Source organism: Chanodichthys erythropterus, chromosome 10 (assembly GCF_024489055.1).
Source record: "Chanodichthys erythropterus isolate Z2021 chromosome 10, ASM2448905v1, whole genome shotgun sequence".
In the NCBI taxonomy this organism is placed as follows: Eukaryota; Metazoa; Chordata; class Actinopteri; order Cypriniformes; family Xenocyprididae; genus Chanodichthys; species Chanodichthys erythropterus.
This window is the reverse complement of record NC_090230.1, coordinates 52921384-52943049: the sequence shown is the minus strand read 5'-3', so window position 1 is coordinate 52943049 and position 21666 is coordinate 52921384. Positions and strand designations below refer to the sequence as shown.

The 21666-nt window shown below is 41.9% G+C and overlaps 1 long non-coding RNA gene across 1 annotated transcript; it reads right to left on the bottom strand.

Annotated features, from left to right (window-relative positions):
* Positions 1–697: 697 nt before the first annotated feature.
* LOC137028854 (uncharacterized) lies at positions 698–15113 on the bottom strand. The gene is made up of 4 exons (XR_010896210.1): positions 15052–15113; positions 13787–13908; positions 1327–1393; positions 698–1235 (listed from the first exon to the last, which is right to left on the bottom strand). It is a non-coding gene; the product is annotated as an uncharacterized lncRNA (long non-coding RNA).
* Between the last annotated feature and the right edge of the window lie 6553 nt (positions 15114–21666).

Genomic DNA, 21666 nt, shown 5'->3' with positions numbered 1-21666 from the left:
TTTGATAAAATCCGATGGCTCAGTGAGGACTCCATTGACAGCAAGACATTTAGCACTTTCAATGCCCAGAAAGCTACTAAAGACATATTTAAAACCGTTCATGTGACTACAGTGGTTCAACCTTCATGTTATGATTTGTGCCAAAAAAACAAAATAACAAATTTATTCAACAATTTCTAGTGATGGGCGATTTCAAAACACTGCTTTATGAAGCTACGAAGCTTTACAAATCTTTTGTTTCAAATCAGTGGTTTGTAGCGCATATAAAATTGCCAAAGTCATGTGATTTCAGTAAATGAGGCTTTATTATGTGATAAGTGTTTCGAAATGTCAATGGTTCACCACTGACTTTGGCAGTTTGATACACGCTCCGAACCACTGATTCAAAACAAAAGATTCATAAAGATTCAAAGCTTCATGAAGCAGTGTTATGAAAATGGCCATCACCAGATATTGTTGAATAAAGTTGTTATTTTGTTTTTTTTTGGCACACAAAAAGTATTCTCGTCACTTCATAACATAACATTAAGGTTGAACCACTGTAGTCACATGAACTGTTTTAAATATGTCTTTAGTAGCTTTCTGGGCATTAAAAGTGTTAAATGTCTTGCTGTCAATAGAGACCTCACTGAGCCACCGGATTTTATCAAAAATATCTTCATTTGTGTTCTGAAGATGAACGAAGGTCTTACGGGTGTGGAACAACATGAGGGTGAGTAATTAATGACAGAAATTTCATTTTTGGGTGAACTAACCCTTTAAGGTGCAGTAAAATTTGCTGCTGTTTGGAGAATGTATTCCAGTAATTTCAATGGAAATCCACACAATCATTAATTTCATGTGTGGTCAAAAATGTCACTATGAGTCCAAGTTGGTTACTCAAATTCGCCAGATTTGACCAACAGAAAGCTGACTGAAAGTGACTTCTATATGAGCTCCATCATATAATACATCACTATATTGCTGATAATGATAAATTGACCTTTTTGCCTGCGTGATTTCACAGAAATGTCACAAATGTGACTGCACCTTTACTTGCGGCAACATAAAATCCAATCAATAATAAAATCTTCACAAGGTACATTTGAGGTAATTAATCAGAAAAAGTAAAAAGGTACAGCAGCTTTGTTTTCTGCTAGGCTTCTTTTTCCTCTTTTCTGGTGGATGATCTAGGCACTTCAATGATTTCCAGGTCTACAGGAGGATTTTTGTTTCAGTATACTAGGCCAAGATCCCTGCAAAGTACAAAATTTACTGTTAGTAACATTACTAAAGTGATAGTTGTAAAATTAAAATAAATTTCCTCAGCCTTGTAACATTCCAAACCTGTTTGACTCTGTCTGTGGAACCCAAAAGCAGATCTCAGGCATAATGCAGTCACCGTTCAATTTCACTGAATGACACACAAACAGAAAAAAAAAAAGTGTAAATCATTCATGAATCAATTCAAGTCTCATTCAATTCAATGCATCAATCTATGTAAAATGGATAAATATTCTAAGCTCCAAAAATGTCCAAGAAAAGATCCTAAAAAGTATCATACGAGTGCACAAATCATGTGTTATGAGTTGTGTTGTAAGTCTTCTGAAGCCACACAATATATTTATTTTTTCTTTGTTTTTATAAAAAAAGACTAAACTTGAAGATGTAATTTCAAGTTTTTCATATGTCTTAAATTCAAATGCAAATGATTAAGGCATAAGAAAAAAGGCATGTAGCATTATTGATGCCACACCTGTCATATTATTTATATGAGTAACGTGAATGAGATTTGAGAGCAGGAGGGAAGTTTATGTTTGGGCCCTACTTATGCTACAAACATCATAGATGTATGATGTATGGAGTAGCACAAATTACACAAAAATTTAAATATGCTTTGAGGTTCCTAGAACAAGTAATATTTCCCGGATCGTTGATCTAATTGGTTGAAGGACTATCCAATTGCGTGAATTATGCTTGTTGATCACGCCTCTTGTGCAGTAGGAAATACATAGCAAACTCCCCAGACCAATGTTCACTTTTAAATTGAGCTTGGTCTGATGATAGCCAGACTAAAACTTGACGGGAAAATGTGCGCACTTCCACGCAAACTCTGACCCGTGCGTACGAACATTTTGGAGACAGAGCAGTTTGGCCACACTGATGGTGAGCTGAGGGACTGACGGCAGATGAAGGAAAACCACTTTAAATACTCATTATAATCATAAATACAGTTCATGTTCACAATAACAGTTTAAATAAATAAAATAATTATTTAAACTCGCATGGAAACAAGTTTTCATTTGATAAACATTGTAACGTCTGGATGGATCCATTCGTAGTCAATAAACTTTGAAATTTTCAGAACGCTTGAAACCTGATGAACTGTGTTTTTAAATCACTAAATCAGCTCCGGCTGACTGCGACTTTTGGCATTTTTGTGAACCCGTGAGGTTAAACAGAAAACTCCAACTTCCTAGCTCTGGAGACTTCAAAAGGATCACCACCCTTTTGTGGGCCCAGAGACTGACCAGACAAATTCCACACACACACCCCACACAGACACACAAAAACACACAAACATGCTTAGAGATTGTATGTACAGCTACTCTTAAAATATGACTGTGCCATAGTGTACCCGTCACGTATATCAAGTGCATGTATGCTTCCTAGTGTTTAGACTTCGTTTAAATTACTGTATTTGTGCTAGTGTTTGTTTTAATGATGGAATTTTGTCTGTAAACCATAACTTCTTTTACGTGCTTTTCTTATATTTCGAGTTTAGATTCATTTTAAAGCTATGTCCACGTCTCATTCACCTATGGATATTACATGGCTGTTAAATGCATTGTTCTATTTGTTTAATGGTACTGTGAAGAAAGTACTACCCAAAACTGATACTCATAAATTATGCAAATTCAGTTAGGAGACAAAGGAACTTTGCCCGCCAAATAGTGCTACACATCTATTGGCCATTCCAACTCAGGAGGTGTGTTAGCTTGGTTTTCCATAAAAGCAACGACACACAATTTTTCCTTCGCCTCCTGATCGTCTCTCGATTACCCCTGAACTGCCTCAGGTGACAGCGCTGCAGTCACGCGCTCAGCTCCCCCCGGGATGACCATTTCCTTGGACTTTCTCGCTCTCTTCTTTCTTCTCGGCCATTTTACATGCCAGTTAAGCCTCGTTTGAAAACCCCGCCGGAGAAACCCTTCGTTGTAATTCATTCACAATATATGTTTAATTCCACCTTGGGTCAGTATGTGCATATATTGAGTCATAAAGCTTTATGACTTATTATATTCATATGCCCCACCCATAAATTGATTAATAACTGTACAAATCACTACATATTATTTGGTGGAGAATGTGGGCATGAATAAACAAATGTTATGAGCTTAAACCACTGTCAACTTAAAAGTGTGCATTTGATAATTCCGGTCAGAATACGACAGACGATGCGCATTTTGGTCACTAATTGCTGGCTTGTTAAATGCTGATAAAGTGATAGCTTGAATTGACTGACATCTCTACTGTAACTGAAAGAGTCTTGACACATTTTAGCATATGTTCAAATGGTATCAGTGTAAAGTTAATCTGATTTTAGTGAAGAAATCCTAATCAATAAAATAAACTGTTTGAATTGCTCTGATGTGCATTGGTTCCCATGACAACGACTTGTCACAGGAAGTGCTAACTCATCACCTTGTGACGCCATATTGTAAACAAACCAGGCTAAGTGGCTAAGATAACCCCACCTAACAGTCCTTCACCTCAGGCCAAGCTAACTAATAGCTTCTGCAGTTAGTGGTTAGCATCATTTACGTGAAGCCTTTAACTATAGCTTGTGAGTATACAGTGTGAACTGATCTAAACCAATTTCCCTTAACCACATTCCTGGTTTTCTGATTTCTCTCTTACCTTACCTTTAATTCTTCTCAGCTAATTTCACCTGCACTTAGGTGCATTTCTCCCTGAACACGGTTCAGCTAAATCTGCAGTTACTAGGGTAATTAAATCTAAATTTAATTACATGTAAACTGTTTAGCTAAAGAAGAATTCTATTATTTATTGAGATTTTATTGAGCTCCAAATTCTGTTTGATCTTGCATTAGTCTCTTGCCCTTACTCTCACTACAAGCATGCCTAAATGTTGCAGATGCTCAGCCTAACTGCCCAGATGGCAGACCAAAAGGACTGGCTAGGAACACCCTCCTAACCAGGGCTGCCGATCACTTGCAGTACCAAAGCCAAAAGCAACTGGTCAACAATGGAAGAGAACTAAAGGAAGATGACTCAAACCAGAGGTATGATCACAAAGATCTGACTGAGGTCATCTTCTTCCTGGCCCACAACCTCACATGTTTGAAACGAAGTAAACGACCTCAAATTCCAGATCGCAGGATCTCACAAGGAGCTGACACATGCTAAAAGCCGCATAGACCAGCTAGAGATGAAGCCTCAGGATAGACACAAGGACCCTGACACAAGAGTCACAGAAGAAAATCCACAAACTTCAAAAGGCTCTCATAGCTCCTCAGCAACGAGAGCAGCTAGAAAAGGCAGCCAGAGAGGACCTGGAAAAGGAACTCTTTCACAAAGAGTCACTGTTAAAAACTGCAAATTCTGAACTCTTGGACAAAGACGCCAGAATCAGGGCCTGTGAACGTCACCTGGACAACACCAAAGATGAACTTGACATTGCCCAAAGAGAACTGAGACTCTCTTACCTGCAGCAGAAAGAACCACAGCAGGAGAAATATCTCACTTCACCACACAGAATCAGCAGAAGAACCTCCCCCATCCAAGCACAGAGGTACCAAAGGGGGAGCCAAAGCCTTCTGCTGGACACCTTATCAGACAATTTCCTGAAATCTTCTGCAGCTTCAGAAGGAGAAGGATTAATTCAGACAGACCCTGAAATGTCACGTGAAGTGGCATTCAAAGACCTTCAACGAATAACCAAGCACATCCCTGCATTCACCCCAGATCAGACCACGATGTCCACGGCTACTTACGAGACCTTGACTTTCACCTGCAGTCTTTGACGAGTGCGACCCACCAAGATAGACTCTTTCTTCTCTGGATCACTTCCAGACCAGAGGTGCGGCACTTTTCTGGCCCGGCAGCCAGAAAACATCCAATCTGACTACCGGCAGTTGAAACAACCCATGGTTAAGGAATTCTCAGACTCAAAGTCTGAAAGTGGACTGATTGCTGCCCTAGACACCAAACAAGGCAGACATGAAATTCCTTACGCCTACTACCATAGACTGAGACAAGCCTACTTTGGAGCTCGCAATGAGTCTGGGATGGAGGAGGACACCAGCTTTAAGAGCCTTTTCCTCCGAAATCTCCATCCAATTGTAAGTCACCATTTAGGCTAGGGGTACTCAACAGGTGGCCCGCGGGCCGCATCTGGCCCGTCAGCATTACATTTGTGGCCCGCATCATGCTACATATAAATGTATTTTTATTATAATTTGCATTCAAAATTAGCATGAATATTACTTCGTTTTTTTACATGTACACAAGGGTAGGCGTACAGTGCACGTGACGCTGTAATCATCAGCAGAGATCGCGTATAGTGTACGCGCGCAGCACAGTTTTTCTAACCGCAAAGAACAATATAAATTGAAGGCACTTTGCACGCGCGCATTGAATAGTTTTTGCACTAATTTAGTTTGTCCACAAGGTGTCCACAAGGGCTGTTGTTTCAGTCTGAAAAGAAACGGAGAAGACAGAACAAGAGTAACAACAAACACCTACCGTGTTGAATAGCGCTCGTTTGAGGGGATTAAAAGATACCAGCAACTCTAATTTTAAAGAAGTACAAAGAGATTTTATTGTAACTATTTGAGCGAAAAAGACTAGACAAGCATTAATCTCTCTAGTGCGCATGTGTCGAGCACTTGTGTTCGTGAACGCCACCAAAGGCTCGAGACTGTGCGCGCAAGTAAAAAACAAAGTAACCTTATTTTTCCATGATGAAATGCAGTTGACATTCCTCAAACTTTGCAGTGTGTAAGTTGCCGAGCAGCATGAAAAACACACCTTTTATTCTTAATGTCAATGTGTTATAAATAGAAAGCAAGCAGTTAGCGCTCCCATTACAGATCTGTCATCACATCATTGAGCTCACGGAGAATATCTGATTTATCATGTTTACAACGTTGGTTATAGTTAGATACTTCATAAAATTGTGATTGAACATTAAAAAAAAGAAAAAATATTTTTGGATTCTGACCAAATTAAAAGGTAGGTAATAATAATACAAATAATAAAACATTTATTCTCTGAGTATAAACAATTATTTAACAATATATTTATTGAATTACCCATGAACTCACTTTATCAAAGTTCTGTTAACCCATCCCCCTAAAACTGCAACCAGCATCCCAAATGTAGCTAGCACACAGGCACAACTAGGTGTCCTGTTACAGATATATGATGATCAGCAAGAATGCTATAGAGACTAGTGACTCATTCTTTCTGAGAAGGACAAATAAACTCTCTTAATCCTAGGTATTCTCTATATAACCACTTGGGAAATGTATAAACATGTATCAAATTTTCCCATCTAATGACTTTCCTTTTATAGGCTTTGTTCTCTGTATTAACACTCTGGGGTTGGCCGTCAGGCCGGCGTGATCACCGCATATTTTTTCTAACTAGTGTGAAAGAGACTCAAAATACTGTGTCAATGTTGCACATACAATTAAGAGTTATACACCATTTTAATCTGTGGAATATTTTCTTTTATTTGTGTACACTCAGAGTAAAAACAAAATGTTGTGCTTTTTGTAAAATAAAGAAAACAAACATGATGCGTGATCTTTCGTCTCCCTCTGAACGAAGTCCAATCTGATAGTTCTCAGAAAATGAACTGTAACTTAGTGAATACTAATCACAAAAAAAATAGACTTGTGTCTAAAAAAAACGTTTAAATGTCAGGTTTTAAATCGTGTAAGTCAAATCGAAAACAAACATTCTGTGTTTATGTAATCTGTATGAAAAGAGAGCCATGTCAGCTCATTACCCGCTAATGCGGCCACGCCCACGGAGTCAGCGCCATTCAGACGCAAATTCTGAGTCAATACATGCATTCATCGTCTCAATCGTGTATTTATTGTCTTGAAAAGTGTTTTGAATAGCCATAGTTAGCGATCTCTGGCCTCTGTTAGTTCAGTTATTTCCTGGATTGCCTATTCTTCTTCAGTGCTCAGGCATTTGTGGACAAAAGGGGCAGAGCGCCCTCTGGCTTCAAGTATGAATTGTAAACACAGTATCCAGCACTCATTGTAATGACAATAAATCCTGAATATTACTCCTCTGTATAGAAAATTGACAAACATAAGAGAATCCATCAATATTTCTCCAAACGTGCATGCTTTTAAGCTAAAAGCCTATGAAATGCCATTGAGGTAACATAACTGTTCAGACACTTTGCATCACAGAAATACATTATATTTTAAAGAATATAATACAATACCATTATTTTAAATTGTAATAATATTTCACAGTGTTGCTGTTTTTTCTGTATGTTTGATATACACCATGAGCTTGAGACATGATCAATGTCTCACAGGTTTTTTCACAGCCTACCTGACTGAAAGAGCTCATTATTTATGCAGCTCATTAGAGCTCTTTATGCAATTCTTTTGTTTTCTAAGGTGAGAATCACCCATTATACATGAGGATTCACGCCTCCACGCATACTGTGTTTCTTGACCAAAGATGTTTTAGAAAATTTAAATCTCTCTATTGTTTTATATGAACAAGCAGGTAGCATAATTTTTACCTCATTTTGAAGCAAAAACTCTAGTCTACAACCTCAAATACCCAGAGGTCTTGTGAACAAAGATTTAATATATATTTTTTGGCCTTATTTCAGTGACTTAAGTATTATTGTAGCCTAGTTTGTGCTGAATACAGTATAATGACACTTTTTCCATTAATATGTTTATGAACGACTGAAGAATAAGATAAGAATCTAGAAGGTTCTTTTCTCATTCATCCAATCCAGTGTCTTTTGCTAATATCTTGCTTCATTAAGACAATATCAGCAAAGATTCAACGGAAGCCTCCACAAATTGCATCAGGGCAGTTTTAATTCAACTTGGAGAGACATGCAAGTATCAAACTTAGTTTCATTATTTGATACATTGAGTATCCTTACCCCTTTTAAAGAAGGGCCTGTTAAAACTAAACTGATGGTTTGCTCAAGGCTGTTGATCTGCTGAATGTCCAACAATGCTGTAACTTCTTGCTTTCCTGTACTCTGCTTTAGCTCTCTCTCTCTCTCTCTCTCTCTGTGCGAGTGCATGCTGGGAGTGAGTGTGGACGGAGCCTGTTGGTGGGAGTTTCTCTCTGTTTGAGTGAGATTTCTTTACTTTTTCTGTTGGTTTTCATAAAATTTTTCGTATAGTTTATAGGTTTCGTTAAAGGTTTCCTGACTTCGGTCAGTGAGTAGGGATAATGGGGTCGGAAGCGGGAGATTTCTCGCAGTTAACACTCAAACACGAGTGTAAATGTATGCCTGAGGCCACTGTGTCGGTGGAGGATTGTTTGATAGCCGTGAGTGAGGCTGTTGGTGGTGCTAATATTAGATCCACCTCCCGAATGAATAAAGCCATTGTGTTCTTTCTCAGTGAAAGCCAAATGGTGAATGACTTGATTGAAACTGGATTGGTAATCAAAGATATTTTCGTACCTGTTTTGCCTTTGTCAAGCCCAGCCAAGAAGGTAATTTTATCAAACATACCTCCGTTTGTTTAAAATGAAAAACTAGAGCAAATACTCCAAAGGTACGGCAAAATAGTGAGTTCCATCAAAATGATCCCTCTTGGATGTAAAAACCCAGATATTAAACATGTGATGTCTTTTCGGCGTCAGGTTTTTATGATTTTGAACTCTCAGAGTGATCCATTAAATTTGTCGGTAAAATTGAGCATTGATTGCAAAGATTACACTATTTTTATTAGTTCAGAGTCGATGAGATGCTTTGTTTGTGGTGAATTTGGACACGTTAGGCAAACTTGCCCGAGGCGAGACAGACCGATGGGCCTTCTTGCGGCTCCGGCTGCAGATGCGGAGAACAGCGTGAGGGCGGCCGGCGAGGATATTGTTGCGACGGCTGGGGAGTCAGAACCTCAGCCGGGCGAGGCGGTTTCGGCGCCAGGTGACGTGCCCGAAGGGAGACCGGTGCTGCAGGCCTCTGGAGACGGCCTGGCGGGGGCTGTTGAGGAGGCGGCCGGCCCGAGTCACATCCCCGCTGTATCGCAGGCAGAGACGAGTCCGAGACAGGTGTGTTTACAGTCTGTGATTGAAACTGATTTGATTGAAGGAAATCAAACGCAGCCTAATAAAATTGTGCACGATGCAACTATTGTTATTCATTTAAACAGAGTCAAGATGACTTTTTATCTCAAGAATCTGTGGATTTAATGGATGAATCTGGCAATGAACATGAGGACACTGAGATAATGGACAATGACGCGATGGATTCGGAAATTGTAATTGGAAGTAAGACTAAAATGTATTCTGTTCAGCAGATCAATAATTTTCTTGATACTACAAAAGGACTTCGTAAACCAAAAATTGAGACATATTTTCCAGATTTAAAACTGTTTCTGTTGTTTCCATTAAGTCAGTCACGTTCGACGTTACGTCGATACTGACATAATGGAGACCCCATTACGTCAGTATCGACGCAACGTCTCCGTTCCCTCCTTCTGGGAACGGGGGTTACAATAGTAACCTAGACGTTCCCATTCAGTCAGTCACGTTCGACGTTACGGTCTCTTTACTTGGAGTGGATTACAAGATTACAAGTGGATTACAAGATACTTTCGAAGTCCTTAACTAATAGAGTTAAACTCTACATTTCTTCAGTCATGTACCTGGGTGAAAATAAACTCCAATAGGGTGTCTGGGGCTAGGTTAGACAGAATTTAGATACCAATAAGTAAAAGAAATCTTTTCTCTAATAGCTGTAAATGTCCTACTGCTTTGTCTGATCACCATCTTCTATCTGTTGATGTCACTACTGCAGAGATCACGTTCAAGAATTTCTTTTGGAAGTTTAATAAGAGATTATTATTAGATCAAAATTTTGTGCACTCTTTCACTCATTTCTGGGAGATTTGGAGAGAGAAAAAAACACAGTACAAGTCCTTGAGCCAGTGGTGGGACATAGGCAAATCTCAAATTAAATTGTTTTGCCAAAGCTATTCTTCTTACAATAAAAGTTTTTTGGAAAAGAAGATGGCACAGCTTGAACAGGAAATACTTCTTCTAGATATTGAAGGGGACGTTGTCGATACCACAGAGTCCTTGAAACGCAATAATTTTCTTTTGCGGAATCTACTAGAGGAAAGAGCTCAGGAGACGCTGATTCGTGCAAGATTCTCTTCCTTCAATAGCATGGATGCTCCTACTTCTTTCTTTTTTAATCTGGAGAAGAAGACTGTGAATAAGAAGATTTTAAGCTGTTTGAGACTTCCAGAGGGGAGGAAAGTTACTGACTGTCATGGGACTATTTCTCACGCACTTTCTTTTTATGAGGATCTTTATAGCGCTGAACCTTGTGATGAGAAAATGGCTGAACTTCTCTTTCAGGATTTACCTCAGCTTTCGGAAGGGGAGAAATTTAATCTTGATAAACTATTGACTTTCGATGAACTATCTGTTGCTGTTAATGAACTGTCTTCTGGCAAATCTCCGGGATTGGATGGACAATGCAGAATTTTATAAACAATTTTGGTCAGTTATTGGAATGGATTTGTTTTCAGTTTTTATTGAGAGTTTTAAAAGAGGGACGCTTCCACTGAGTCTACGAAGAGCCGTGGTCACTTTATTACCTAAAAAGGGTGATCTTGAAGACATTAGATGCTGGCGTCCGGTCTCTTTACTTGGAGTGGATTACAAGATACTTTCGAAGTCCTTAACTAATAGAGTTAAACTCTACATTTCTTCAGTCATTCATCCGGATCAGTCATACTGCATTCCAGGAAGGACGATTTTTGATAATCTTTTTTTGATTCGAGACTTAATTTATTTTTCCAGAGTACAAAATTTTGATATTGGTTTTGTTTCATTAGACCAGGAGAAAGCCTTTGATCGGGTCGATCACATTTTCCTGTTCAAAACCTACTTTACCCTGTGGATTTTAGGTCATGGGTTTCTTTTGGTCTGGCATTGCTCAGAACTTTTGGTGGGTTAGGTGTTGATAGGCAATTGTTTTTAATGTCTTCTTATGATGGGAAGTTTTCGGCTGATGTAAAATTTTATACTTCTGTGTTAAACTCCTGGATAGGTATTAAATTGTTTAGAAGTGAAAATGATCATTTTGGTCTTGAAGAACCATTGTTTTATAACCCTTTTTAGGTGAAAATATCTGTACATCTAATACAATTGTAAAATAACTTTTAAAAAAAGGATTGACAAAAGTTTCAGACTTGATTGATATCTCGTCTAAAAGATGGAGATCAGTGAGAGATATTGGTAATCGGCTGGTATTAGATCAGTCAGGATGATAGAGGCTTATTGGGAGGTTAAAAACATCTTTTCCCTCCACACTCCTCATGTCTGTCAACTGTCATCTGTCTGGAGGTCCTTCTGGAGTTTTGTTTCCCAAGTTATGTGTGTCTCCCAAGGTTGGTTTGGAAGATGATCATGAAGGAAAGCTACTGACATTTAATAGACTACAAGAGCTTGATTTTCAGATGGTCGGAAAAAAAGATCTATATCAGTTATGAGTTAAAGTGGACCATTTTGAGTATATTAAGGGTAGAGAGGATACAAAATGGAGGGAATTTTTAACTGTTCCTAATGCTTGTTCACCTTCTTGGAGGCTTTTTTACAAAGGTCCCCTACCCAACGATCTGGAGACTTACAGTGGAGGTTATTACATTGTGCACTGCCCACTAATTCTCATGTTGCTAAATTTAACTTGAATGTTTTACCATTGTGTATTTTCTGCTCTTTACCAGAATCTGTATTTCATGTTTTTTCTGAGTGTTCTAGGTTGGTTCCATTATTTACATTGCTAGAACGTTTACTTGGAAACTTGGGATTTGTCTTTACAAAGATACTTATCATCTACGGTTGCAAGTATTCAAGAGCGCACAGTCAGCAATGTACTGTAGCAAATTTTATAATTGGACAAGCCAAATTAGCTATATGGAAGTCTTGTAGACTGGCTGCAGAAGGGCGAAATATAAATGTTTCTCTGCTATTTTCCGCTTTGGTGAAATCTAGAATAAGAGTGGAGCACAGTTTTTTTCAAATGACAAATAATTAAATTGAGTTTGAGTTTAAATGGTGTGTAAATGGTGCTTTACTGTCGCTTTGTGATGACGGAGAAATAATGTTTAAGGTGATGTAAGGTGGTTATATTATATTGTTGGTTATTTATTTATTTATTTTAGTTTATTTTATTCTTTTTTCTATTGAACGCTTTGCAATGTGTTGTGTGAGGTAGAATGACGTGGTTGTTTTTTAGAATGTTTGTTTTAATAAAGTGTGTTAAAAAGTCAAAAAAAGTCTCTCTCTCTCTCTCTCTGAGTGCATGCTGGGAGTGAGTGGGCGGAGCTGGATGTGTGTGGAGTGAGAGCGGTTACCTGCGAGTTGAGTGAGTTTTTTCATTCTTTCTGTTCTTTCTGGTCTTGCATTATAGTTGGGTTGCGTTGATGGAAATTGTTTCAGAGTTTGGGTACACTTAAAGAAAGTAAGGCGCTGTCGATCAGCGTGTGCTAATTGAGATGGCAGCGCCTGGACGTGTGAAGCTTGATCAGCTAACACGGCGGCATGGAATTAAAATTGTTCCCGCGGAACGCTGTTTTGTGGAGGAGTGTATTTTAGCGGTTGCACAGCTTGTTGGCCACAAAAGCATTCTTTCTGTCAGCATCAAGAATGAACAGTGCAATTGTTTTATTCTTAGATTATGTAAATAAAGTTAATGAGATCATTGTGAGTGGAATCGTCATAAATGAGGCTTATACAGCGGTAATGCCTTTAATGCAACCTGCAAAAAAGATTCTGTTGTCAAATGTGCCACCTTTTATCAAAGATGAAGTGATTGAAAGAGAACTGGCAAGGTATGGTAAAGTTGTGTCGCTCTAAGCACCCGATACTGGACCAGTGATTAGGTTTGTTACAGGAGGGTAAGTAACTGGGACACACAACGACACAGATAATAACTGGAAATGTCTTTGTATTTTGTTTGAGCAAAAAATAATAAAAACAATTGTAACACCGTCACAATAACAATTAAATAAAATAAATAAAACCAAATGAAATGATTGTTCCTTTTTAATGCCCTGTTGTGTTTTTTCTGTTTTTTATATCTTTGAGCTCTGTTTACTATTTGGTTCAAGTTATTATATAGTAATTGTTTATGTTTCAGTTGTTTAGTTCTAATTTAGTTTATATTCAGTTTCACTACTTTTAGTTTAGTAAGAGTTTTTCTTATCTTTGGGTTATTAGTTGTTGTTGTTTTTTTTTTTGTTCAACACTTTTATATTTTACTCATAGAAAAGATTAACCCAAATTAAAACAAATGAGGAAAGAAAATTACATCACAATAGTACAATTCGAACAATTCGAAAACAATTCAACTCTTCAAACAATATAACAGTCTGAATGTTCCTTTGTCAGCCAAAGTGAGAAAAAAAATGTTGGTGTGTGCAAAAAGTCTCTAAGTGTAGATGTAGATTAAGGCTGTATTTCAACAGTCAATAGTCGATGAAGGGAAGAAAAAAACAGATCCTACAGATCGGAATGTACTCAATGAAATAGATTCCACCTGATCAGCAGTAAGCACCAATCCAGGGGTGTGCACAGGACTTCTCTGTCTGTATCTCTCGTAGGTTGGTTGGGAGGCTCGCCATCTCGGTGTTCAATGAAATCACAGAAAAAAAACCTGACCTGTTTATACAGACAGCATCTTAAGTTTCAAAAGCATTTACAAAATATTTCCTTTGGAAAAAGCACAATATACACTACACATTCATCAATCTATATGTAAAAAGTTTTCAAAAACCCTTTTTTTCATATTCAACATATATAAAACATATATATGAATATATAAGAATATGTCATCATGTGCAATATATCATTAAAGTGCTTAAATGGAATATTATATTACATCTCACACTCCTTCAGAAACTATTACACACATAAAACACTTCAGGACATCAATAAACTAGGGCTGCAACAACGAATCGATAAAATTCGATTATTAAAAGAGTTGGCAACGAATTTCATTATCGATTCGTTGTGTCGCGCGACTATTACGCCTCTCAATCAGACGCGGAGATATTTGAGTATAAAAAGCGCGGTTGAGCGAGAAGCAGAGCGGAGCAAAAATAAATAAATAAATAAATAGCAGAGCGGAGGTAGAGGAAAGACCATCGGAGAGACCTGTAACATTGTTCTGTACAGGTGCGCCGTTGGCACGGGGGACAGGGGAGTCAGGACCTCCGCAGTTTTGAAAAGACAGAAATCGACCCCCGCACTTTTGATACGGGCTGCTTCAATCAGTCACACTATATCATCTCTTGGCCCTTGGATTTTTTTTTTTCAAATGAGACCATTTTCACGTTTCTGTGAGCTTTCGTTCATAAATAATCAACTATTTTGTCGCGGATGTGAACAGGAAATGCGCTCTCAAACGAGAAACACGCGATCTCCAAACAATCGATCAAAGCGTGCTAACGTTTTAGGACAGGTCGATGGTATATAAATCATGCCCGAACGTTAGCGTTTGTCAATCAAGCCAAACCGTCCATTCAGAAACCGAGAATTTGACCACTTGACAAGGTAAGGAGGCTGATCTCTCAGGTTGACGCGTGAGCTTGACTGAAGTTTTCGTGAGGATTTAAGGTTTATTGGGTTAAATATACTTTTAACATCCCGCATCGGATTTTACAAGGGTTCTCAATTAGTAGTCATCAGCGGCAATATCAACAATAACATTCTAAAAATAACCCAATATAGTTAGATAACAGGTCTACAACATATTATACATCATATTATTTGAATATTAGAAAGGATTATTTTGATATTTGCCTCAGATTGATCTTTGCTCACTCTCTCGTGATCAGCAATGCGTGTATCTCTCATTGCTCCCGCGTCTCGTCTCGATGACGTCACGCGCGGTCTCAATTTAGACTAAATATATAATTTAAGCAATTTGTCACTTTATCAATTTATTATTTCATTATTTCACACTGCAATGACTTTAATCAGCTTTATGTTTAATATTTTCAACATTTTATTAGAATTATAATTATTTCAAAATTATATTATTTACTTTGTTTCTTCTATAACTGAATTCTAACCTGTGTTACACTTTGACTGTGATTTATGTAACATCAGAAACAATGAAGTGTTTCAAGTGTCATCAGGATGGACATCTTGCTCGTGCTTGTCCAGAGAATGGAGAGCATGAAACATTTCAGAATAATGATGGAGAGGGACAAGTAGAAAATGTTGTGAGAGAAAAGCAACAAGAGGAGAATAGGGACAGAAATGAGGAAGGGGAAAAACGTGAGGATGGTGAAAAAGGTGAACATGGAACTAGTCAGGAAGAAAGTGTGAATAAGGAAAATGAGGAAAAACTTGTACAGGACACAGTTGAAATAGAAAATTATGTTGTTGGTAGTCTTGTAAAAGTGGAAACATCTAGAGACATTGAAATGACGGATGATGACAGTCTTTTTAAAACACCCACACTGAAATGAAAACTACAGGGAACAGAAGAGGAAAAAGAGCAAGGAAAGAACAGTTTCAGGAAATACAGTTGAAAGAGAAGATGGATTATGGAGTTGATTCTGATCATAGTAAATCTGATGAATCGGTAACAGAGAGTGAGTGTGAATCGGTGAGCTCAGTTGACTCAGCTTCTCTTAGGAAATCTGAAAGGAAGGCATACACTGTTGAAAAGATCAAAGCTTTTTTGCAAAGTACAAAAGGAATGAAAGGAGGTTCTTTCCCGATCGAAATTTGTTTATAGAGGCAGCAAGAGTGTCAATGAAAGAGGAAAGCTTGGGGGGTCTCACAGAACAAGAAATATACAGGCTGAAGAAAATTGTTCAGAAGTTGAGATCAACTATGTTAAATGATGAAAAAGCAATGCCATAATCTTTCTTTTTTCTTTGTTAATTTTTTGTTTTTTTTATGCTCAGTCTCTTTTTTTATTCATTTAAACATGAGTAATTTAAGGCTGGGAAGTTTGAATATAAATGGTGCAAGGGATCATAGGAAGAGAGCAATGCTGTTTGAGCTAATTAAGCAAAAAAATATTGATTTCATGTTTGTTCAGGAGACTCATACTGATGTGCAGAATGAAAATGAATGGAAAGTAGAATGGGAAGGGGAGGTGTTTATGAGTCATAAGACTAATATCAGTGGAGGAGTAGCCATTTTACTAAGAAAAAATATAATTCCAGTTTCCTTTGAAGTGGAAAATGTAGTTGAGGGACAGTTGTTGAAATTACAGGTTGAGTTTGAAAATTTTATATTTGTATTTATAAATATTTATGCACCAGTTCTGAGAGGTGAAAGGGTTTTGTTTTTAAACAAAGCTAAAGTTGTAATAGAAAAGTGCAAACCTGAAGAGTATTTATTTATTGGGGGTGATTTTAACTGTACAGAAAATGATAGCTTTGATAGAAACCATAAAGAACCTCATATGGAATCACAGTTTTGAGACAAATTACAAAAGAACATGATCTGTATGATATTTGGAGAGTGTTGAATGGAACACAGAGGCAGTATAAATGGACACAAATGAGAGAATATCATGTAACAATGGCTAGACTAGACAGGTGGTATTGTTTTAAACATCATTTTAATACAATTAAGTGTTGTGTGATTTCACCTGTAGGCTTTTCAGATCATTGTTTGGTCAGTTGCAATATTTTCATTAATAATGTTAAAGGAACACTTCACTTTTTTTGAAAATAGGCTCATTGTCTAACTCCCCTAGAGTTAAATAGTTGAGTTTTACCTTTTTCAAATCCATTCAGCCGATCTCCAGTTCTGGCGGTACCACTTTTAGCATAGCTTAGCATAGTTCATTGAATCTGATTAGACCGTTAGCATCGTGCTTAAAAATGACCAAAGAGTTTTGATATTTTTCCTATTTAAATCGTGTACTAAGACCAACGGAAAATAAAAAGTTGTGATTTTCTAGGCTGATATGGCTAGGAACTATGCTCTCATTCAGGCGTAATAATCAAGGAACTTTACTGCTGTATCATGGCTGGCTGCAGCAGTGCAATGATATTACGCAGCGTCTCTCACAAACGTCTCCATGGTTGCAAGGCACGTTCCCTGTGCAAGCAGGGGCTCACGGGCGCTTCGTAATATCATTGCACTGCTGCAGCCATGGAACGGCAGCAAGGTTCCTTGATTATTACGCCTGAATGAGAGTATAGTTCCTAGCCATATCAGCCTAGAAAATCACAACTTTTTATTTTCCGTTGGTCTTAGTTGTAATGTACCTTAGGTCATTTATTAGCTCAATTTAATTGTTACAAGGAATAAGAATTGAATCAACTGTAAATGATTCACTGTAAATGATTCAGAATTAATATTTAACACTTCATCAATTATTCGTCAAGCGAAAATTGAGGTTCCCTTTCAGTCGGTCACGTTCGACGTACGTCAGTAGTGACCGACGAATTGGGATATCGCTTAGAGAGCCCTATCAGCTTCGTGTAAACTAAAACAAGCCAATGGAATTGGCGTGCGATATTTGCATAATGCGCACCGCCCCCGACAGGTGTATATAAATAGGAAGCAGATGCAATCGCACTCTGTCTTTCGCTTCGGAGCCATTCAGTGGTGTCCTGTTTAAGAAGACTGTTTTGTGTGAACTAAACTGCCTCGAAGAGGATTCACAGCAAGCCGTGTGTGCCGTTGTAACGGTTGTACAGGTGTGTGTTGCGATTTGGGCCGGTTCCTCGGTGTGTCCAGGGAGTGGTGTACCTGGCACATCGCGTCACTCCCTGTGTGCTTCAGCACGAGCGAGTTGACTGTTTTCCCCTTCTAAAAGAGCTTTACAGACGAACCCTGACAGTATGTCACTTCGTCTGTGCGTTAATGGGTGCGGTCGTTCCCTGGTCCCTGCTGATGGGCACAATCGTTGAGTGGAACCCTCCACCCTGTCCCGGCCCATCTCGGTTGGACGATTGGTACTTGGGGGGGGGGGTTGCGCTGATCAAACCCAGCGTCCCACCCCAATGCCTTTCTTCCCGGAAGTACACGATGAGGTGACCAGGTCTTGGCAAGCTCCGTATAGGGCTCGTACAGGGCCTGGTCCCTCGTCCGCCTTCACCTCCCTGGACGGCGGGGAAGCCAGGGGATACGCGAGAATCCCGCCAGTCGAGCGGTCTGTTGCGATGCAGTTGTGTCCAACGGCCGCTGGCTGGCGCGGTGAGCCGCGTCTCCCGTCCCGGGCCTGTAAATTCTCAGCCGGTCTGACTGAGAAAGCTTACAGTGCCTGTGGGCAGGCTGCCTCTGCCCTGCACGCGATGGCCCTTTTGCAGGTCTATCAGGCAAAAGCGCTGTCGCAGATGCCCCAGGAAGGTCCTGACCAACAGCTGCTTGGGGAGCTGCGCGCTGCCACTGACCTTGCCCTCCGGGCAACGAAGGTGACAGCGCGTTCTGTTGGCCAGGCGATGTCTACTCTGGTAGTCCAGCAACGCCACCTCTGGCTGACCTTGGCAGACATGAGGGAGACCGACAAACATCGGTTCCTGGATCCCCCGTGTCTCCGGTCGGCCTTTTCGGCGACGCGGTGGAGAGCTGCGCCGAGGGCGCCCGCCTGCGTCTTCCTCCGTCCCTGCTAAGTCGGCAAAGCAGCAGCCTACACCAGCCAAACAGCAGGGTGCCGGTCGCGGCCCTGAGACGGGCGACCTGGAGCGGAAGGTTCCTGCCCTTTGGGAGAGTATTCCATCTGCTCTCCCACCCCCGGAGGAGGGCCGGGGGGATTTTGTGGCGTCTGTCCATCTACCGCCGCTGGCTCTCCGGAGTCCAGCGGTACCCACTTTGCCACAAAAAGAGCAGTTTTCTCAAACTCCAGGTCACAAGAGGTTTGCCAGTGTGCCATGCCCCGCCTCGCCACTCGCAACCCCCTCCCATTCCGCCAGTCGGCGGCAGTGTGATGGCGCAGACCGCGTCCCGTGCGCCATCTCCCATTCGCACTGCTGCCTCACAGAGTCCGACCTCACTCCGGGCCGCTCCCATGCCGTCCGAGTCGGGTCCCTCTCTGCCTTGCTGCCCCACCCCCGGTGCGTCTGTGGCGCCTTTGGTCCTGCTGGCTCGGAGTCTGGAGGCGTGGATCACGCTTCCCAGCCCGTCCCGCTGGCTCATTCGCACCATCAGACTCGGCTATGCGATTCAGTTCGCCCGGCGTCCCCCGGTTTTCAGGGGTGTCCACTTCACTCAAGTGTCGTTGGACAGTGCACCTGTTCTCCGGGCGGAGATTGCTGTCCTACTGGCGAAGGATGCAATCGAGCCGGTCCCTCCAGCCGATATGAAGTCGGGGTTCTACAGCCCCTACTTCATTGTACCGAAAAAGGGCGGTGGGCTACGGCCAATCCTGGACCGTCCCCAGGATTGGTTTGCAGCAACAGACCTGAAGGACGCGTACTTTCATGTCTCGATTCTGCCTCGACACAGACCCTTTCTCCGGTCTGCGTTCGAGGGTCGGACATGTCAGTACAAAGTCCTACCCGACATGGTTTTAGCTCAAAGCCGGTTGGGTCTTCGGGTCAACTGGGACAAGAGCAAACTCGCCCCCGGGCAGAGGATCTCTTATCTCGGTCTCGAGCTAGACTCGGTCGCACGGACTGCGCGTCTCACCGAGTGGTCACCAGTCGGTGTTGAACTGCCTGAGCTCGCTCAAGCGCAGGACAGCGGCTCCACTGAAAGATTTTCAGAGGCTCCTGGGGCATATGGCATCTGCAGCCGCGGTCACGCCGCTCTGATTGCTTCATATGAGACCGCTTCAACACTGGCTCCGCGGCCGGGTCCCGAGATGGGCGTGGCAGTGCAGCACGCTCCGTGTCCCCGTGACACCGAGCTGCCGTCGCACCCTTGTCCGGTGGTCGGACCCTTCGTTCCTGCGGGCCGGAGTACCCCTCGAACGAGTGTCAAGGCATGCTGTGGTCTCCACAGATGCCTCTGCCACGGGATGGTGGGCCACGTACAACGGGCATGCAGTGGCAGGTCTTTGGACGGGGCCTCAGCTGCATTGGCATATCAATTGCCTCGAGTTGCTAGCGGTTCGTCTTGCGCTGGCCCGCTTCAAGAAGCTGTTGTCAGGCAAGCACGTTCTAGTCCGCTCAGACAGCACTGCGGCCGTTGCGTACATTAACCGTCAAGGTGGTCTACGCTCCCGTCGCATGTCGCAACTCGCCCGCCATCTCTTGTTGTGGAGTCAGAAGTATCTGAGGTCCCTTCGGGCCACTCATGTCCCAGGTGTGCTCAACCATGCAGCCGACGAGCTGTCACGGCAGGCTCCACCCCCAGGCGGTCCAACTGATTTGGCAGCATTTCGGCGAGGCCCAGGTAGACCTGTTGCTTCCCCAGAAACTGCCCTATGCCAGTGGTTTTATTCCCTGACCGGCGGCACGCTCGGCACGGATGCCCTGGCACACAGCTGGCCCCCGGGTTTGCGCAAATATGCGTTTCCCCCAGTGAGCCTTCTCGCACAACTCCTGTGCAAGGTCAGGGAGGACGGGGAGCAGGTTCTGTTAGTGGCTCCGTACTTGCCCACTCGGACCTGGTTCTCAGACCTCATTCTCCTCGCGACAGCACCTCCCTGGCCGATTCCTCTGAGGAAGGACCTCCTGACTCAGAGATGGGGCACCCTGTGGCACCCGCGTCCCGATCTATGGAACCTCCACGTGTGGTCCCTGGACGGGATGCGGAGGTTCTGAGTGATCTCCCGCAAGCGGTCGTAGACACCATCACTTCCGCTAGAGCTCCTTCCACTAGGAGTCTCTACGTGTTGAAGTGGAACCTGTTCGTCGAATGGTGCGCCTCTCGCCGAGAGGACCCCCGATCATGTTCGGTCAGATCCGTGCTTTCCTTCCTGCAAGATGGGTTGGAGCGAAGGCTGTCTCCCTCCACCCTCAAGGTGTATGCTACCTGCAAGCGCTGCCCTCGGAGGAGGCAGACCCAGCCCTAGCTCTGCTCTGTTTACGTGGACAGAACGCGAAGCTTCAGGACCTCAGATCAGCTCTTCGTCTGTTACGGAGGCCAGCAGAAGGGAAAGGCTGTCTCCAAGCAGAGGATGGCCCACTGGATAGTGGATGCCATCGCCTTGGCGTACGAATCCCAGGGCGTGCCTTGCCCGCTCGGGTTGAGAGCCCACTCCACCAGAGGGGTGGCCTCTTCCTGGGCGCTGGCTCATGGCGCCTCGCTGACAGATATCTGTAGAGCTGCGGGCTGGGCGACACCTAACACGTTCGCTAGGTTTTATAGCCTACGTGTAGAGCCGGTATCCTCACGTGTACTCGCATCCACTAGTCGGTAGACGTGTTGTACCCGCTCTAAGTGTCGGCTTGCAATGCCATTCCCGCCACTGGCCGGATACGTGCATACTTTCACTCCAGTCGTGTTCCCCGCTTGGCGAACCCTGTCGAGTTCCTCCGCCTCCCCCTTCGGCTC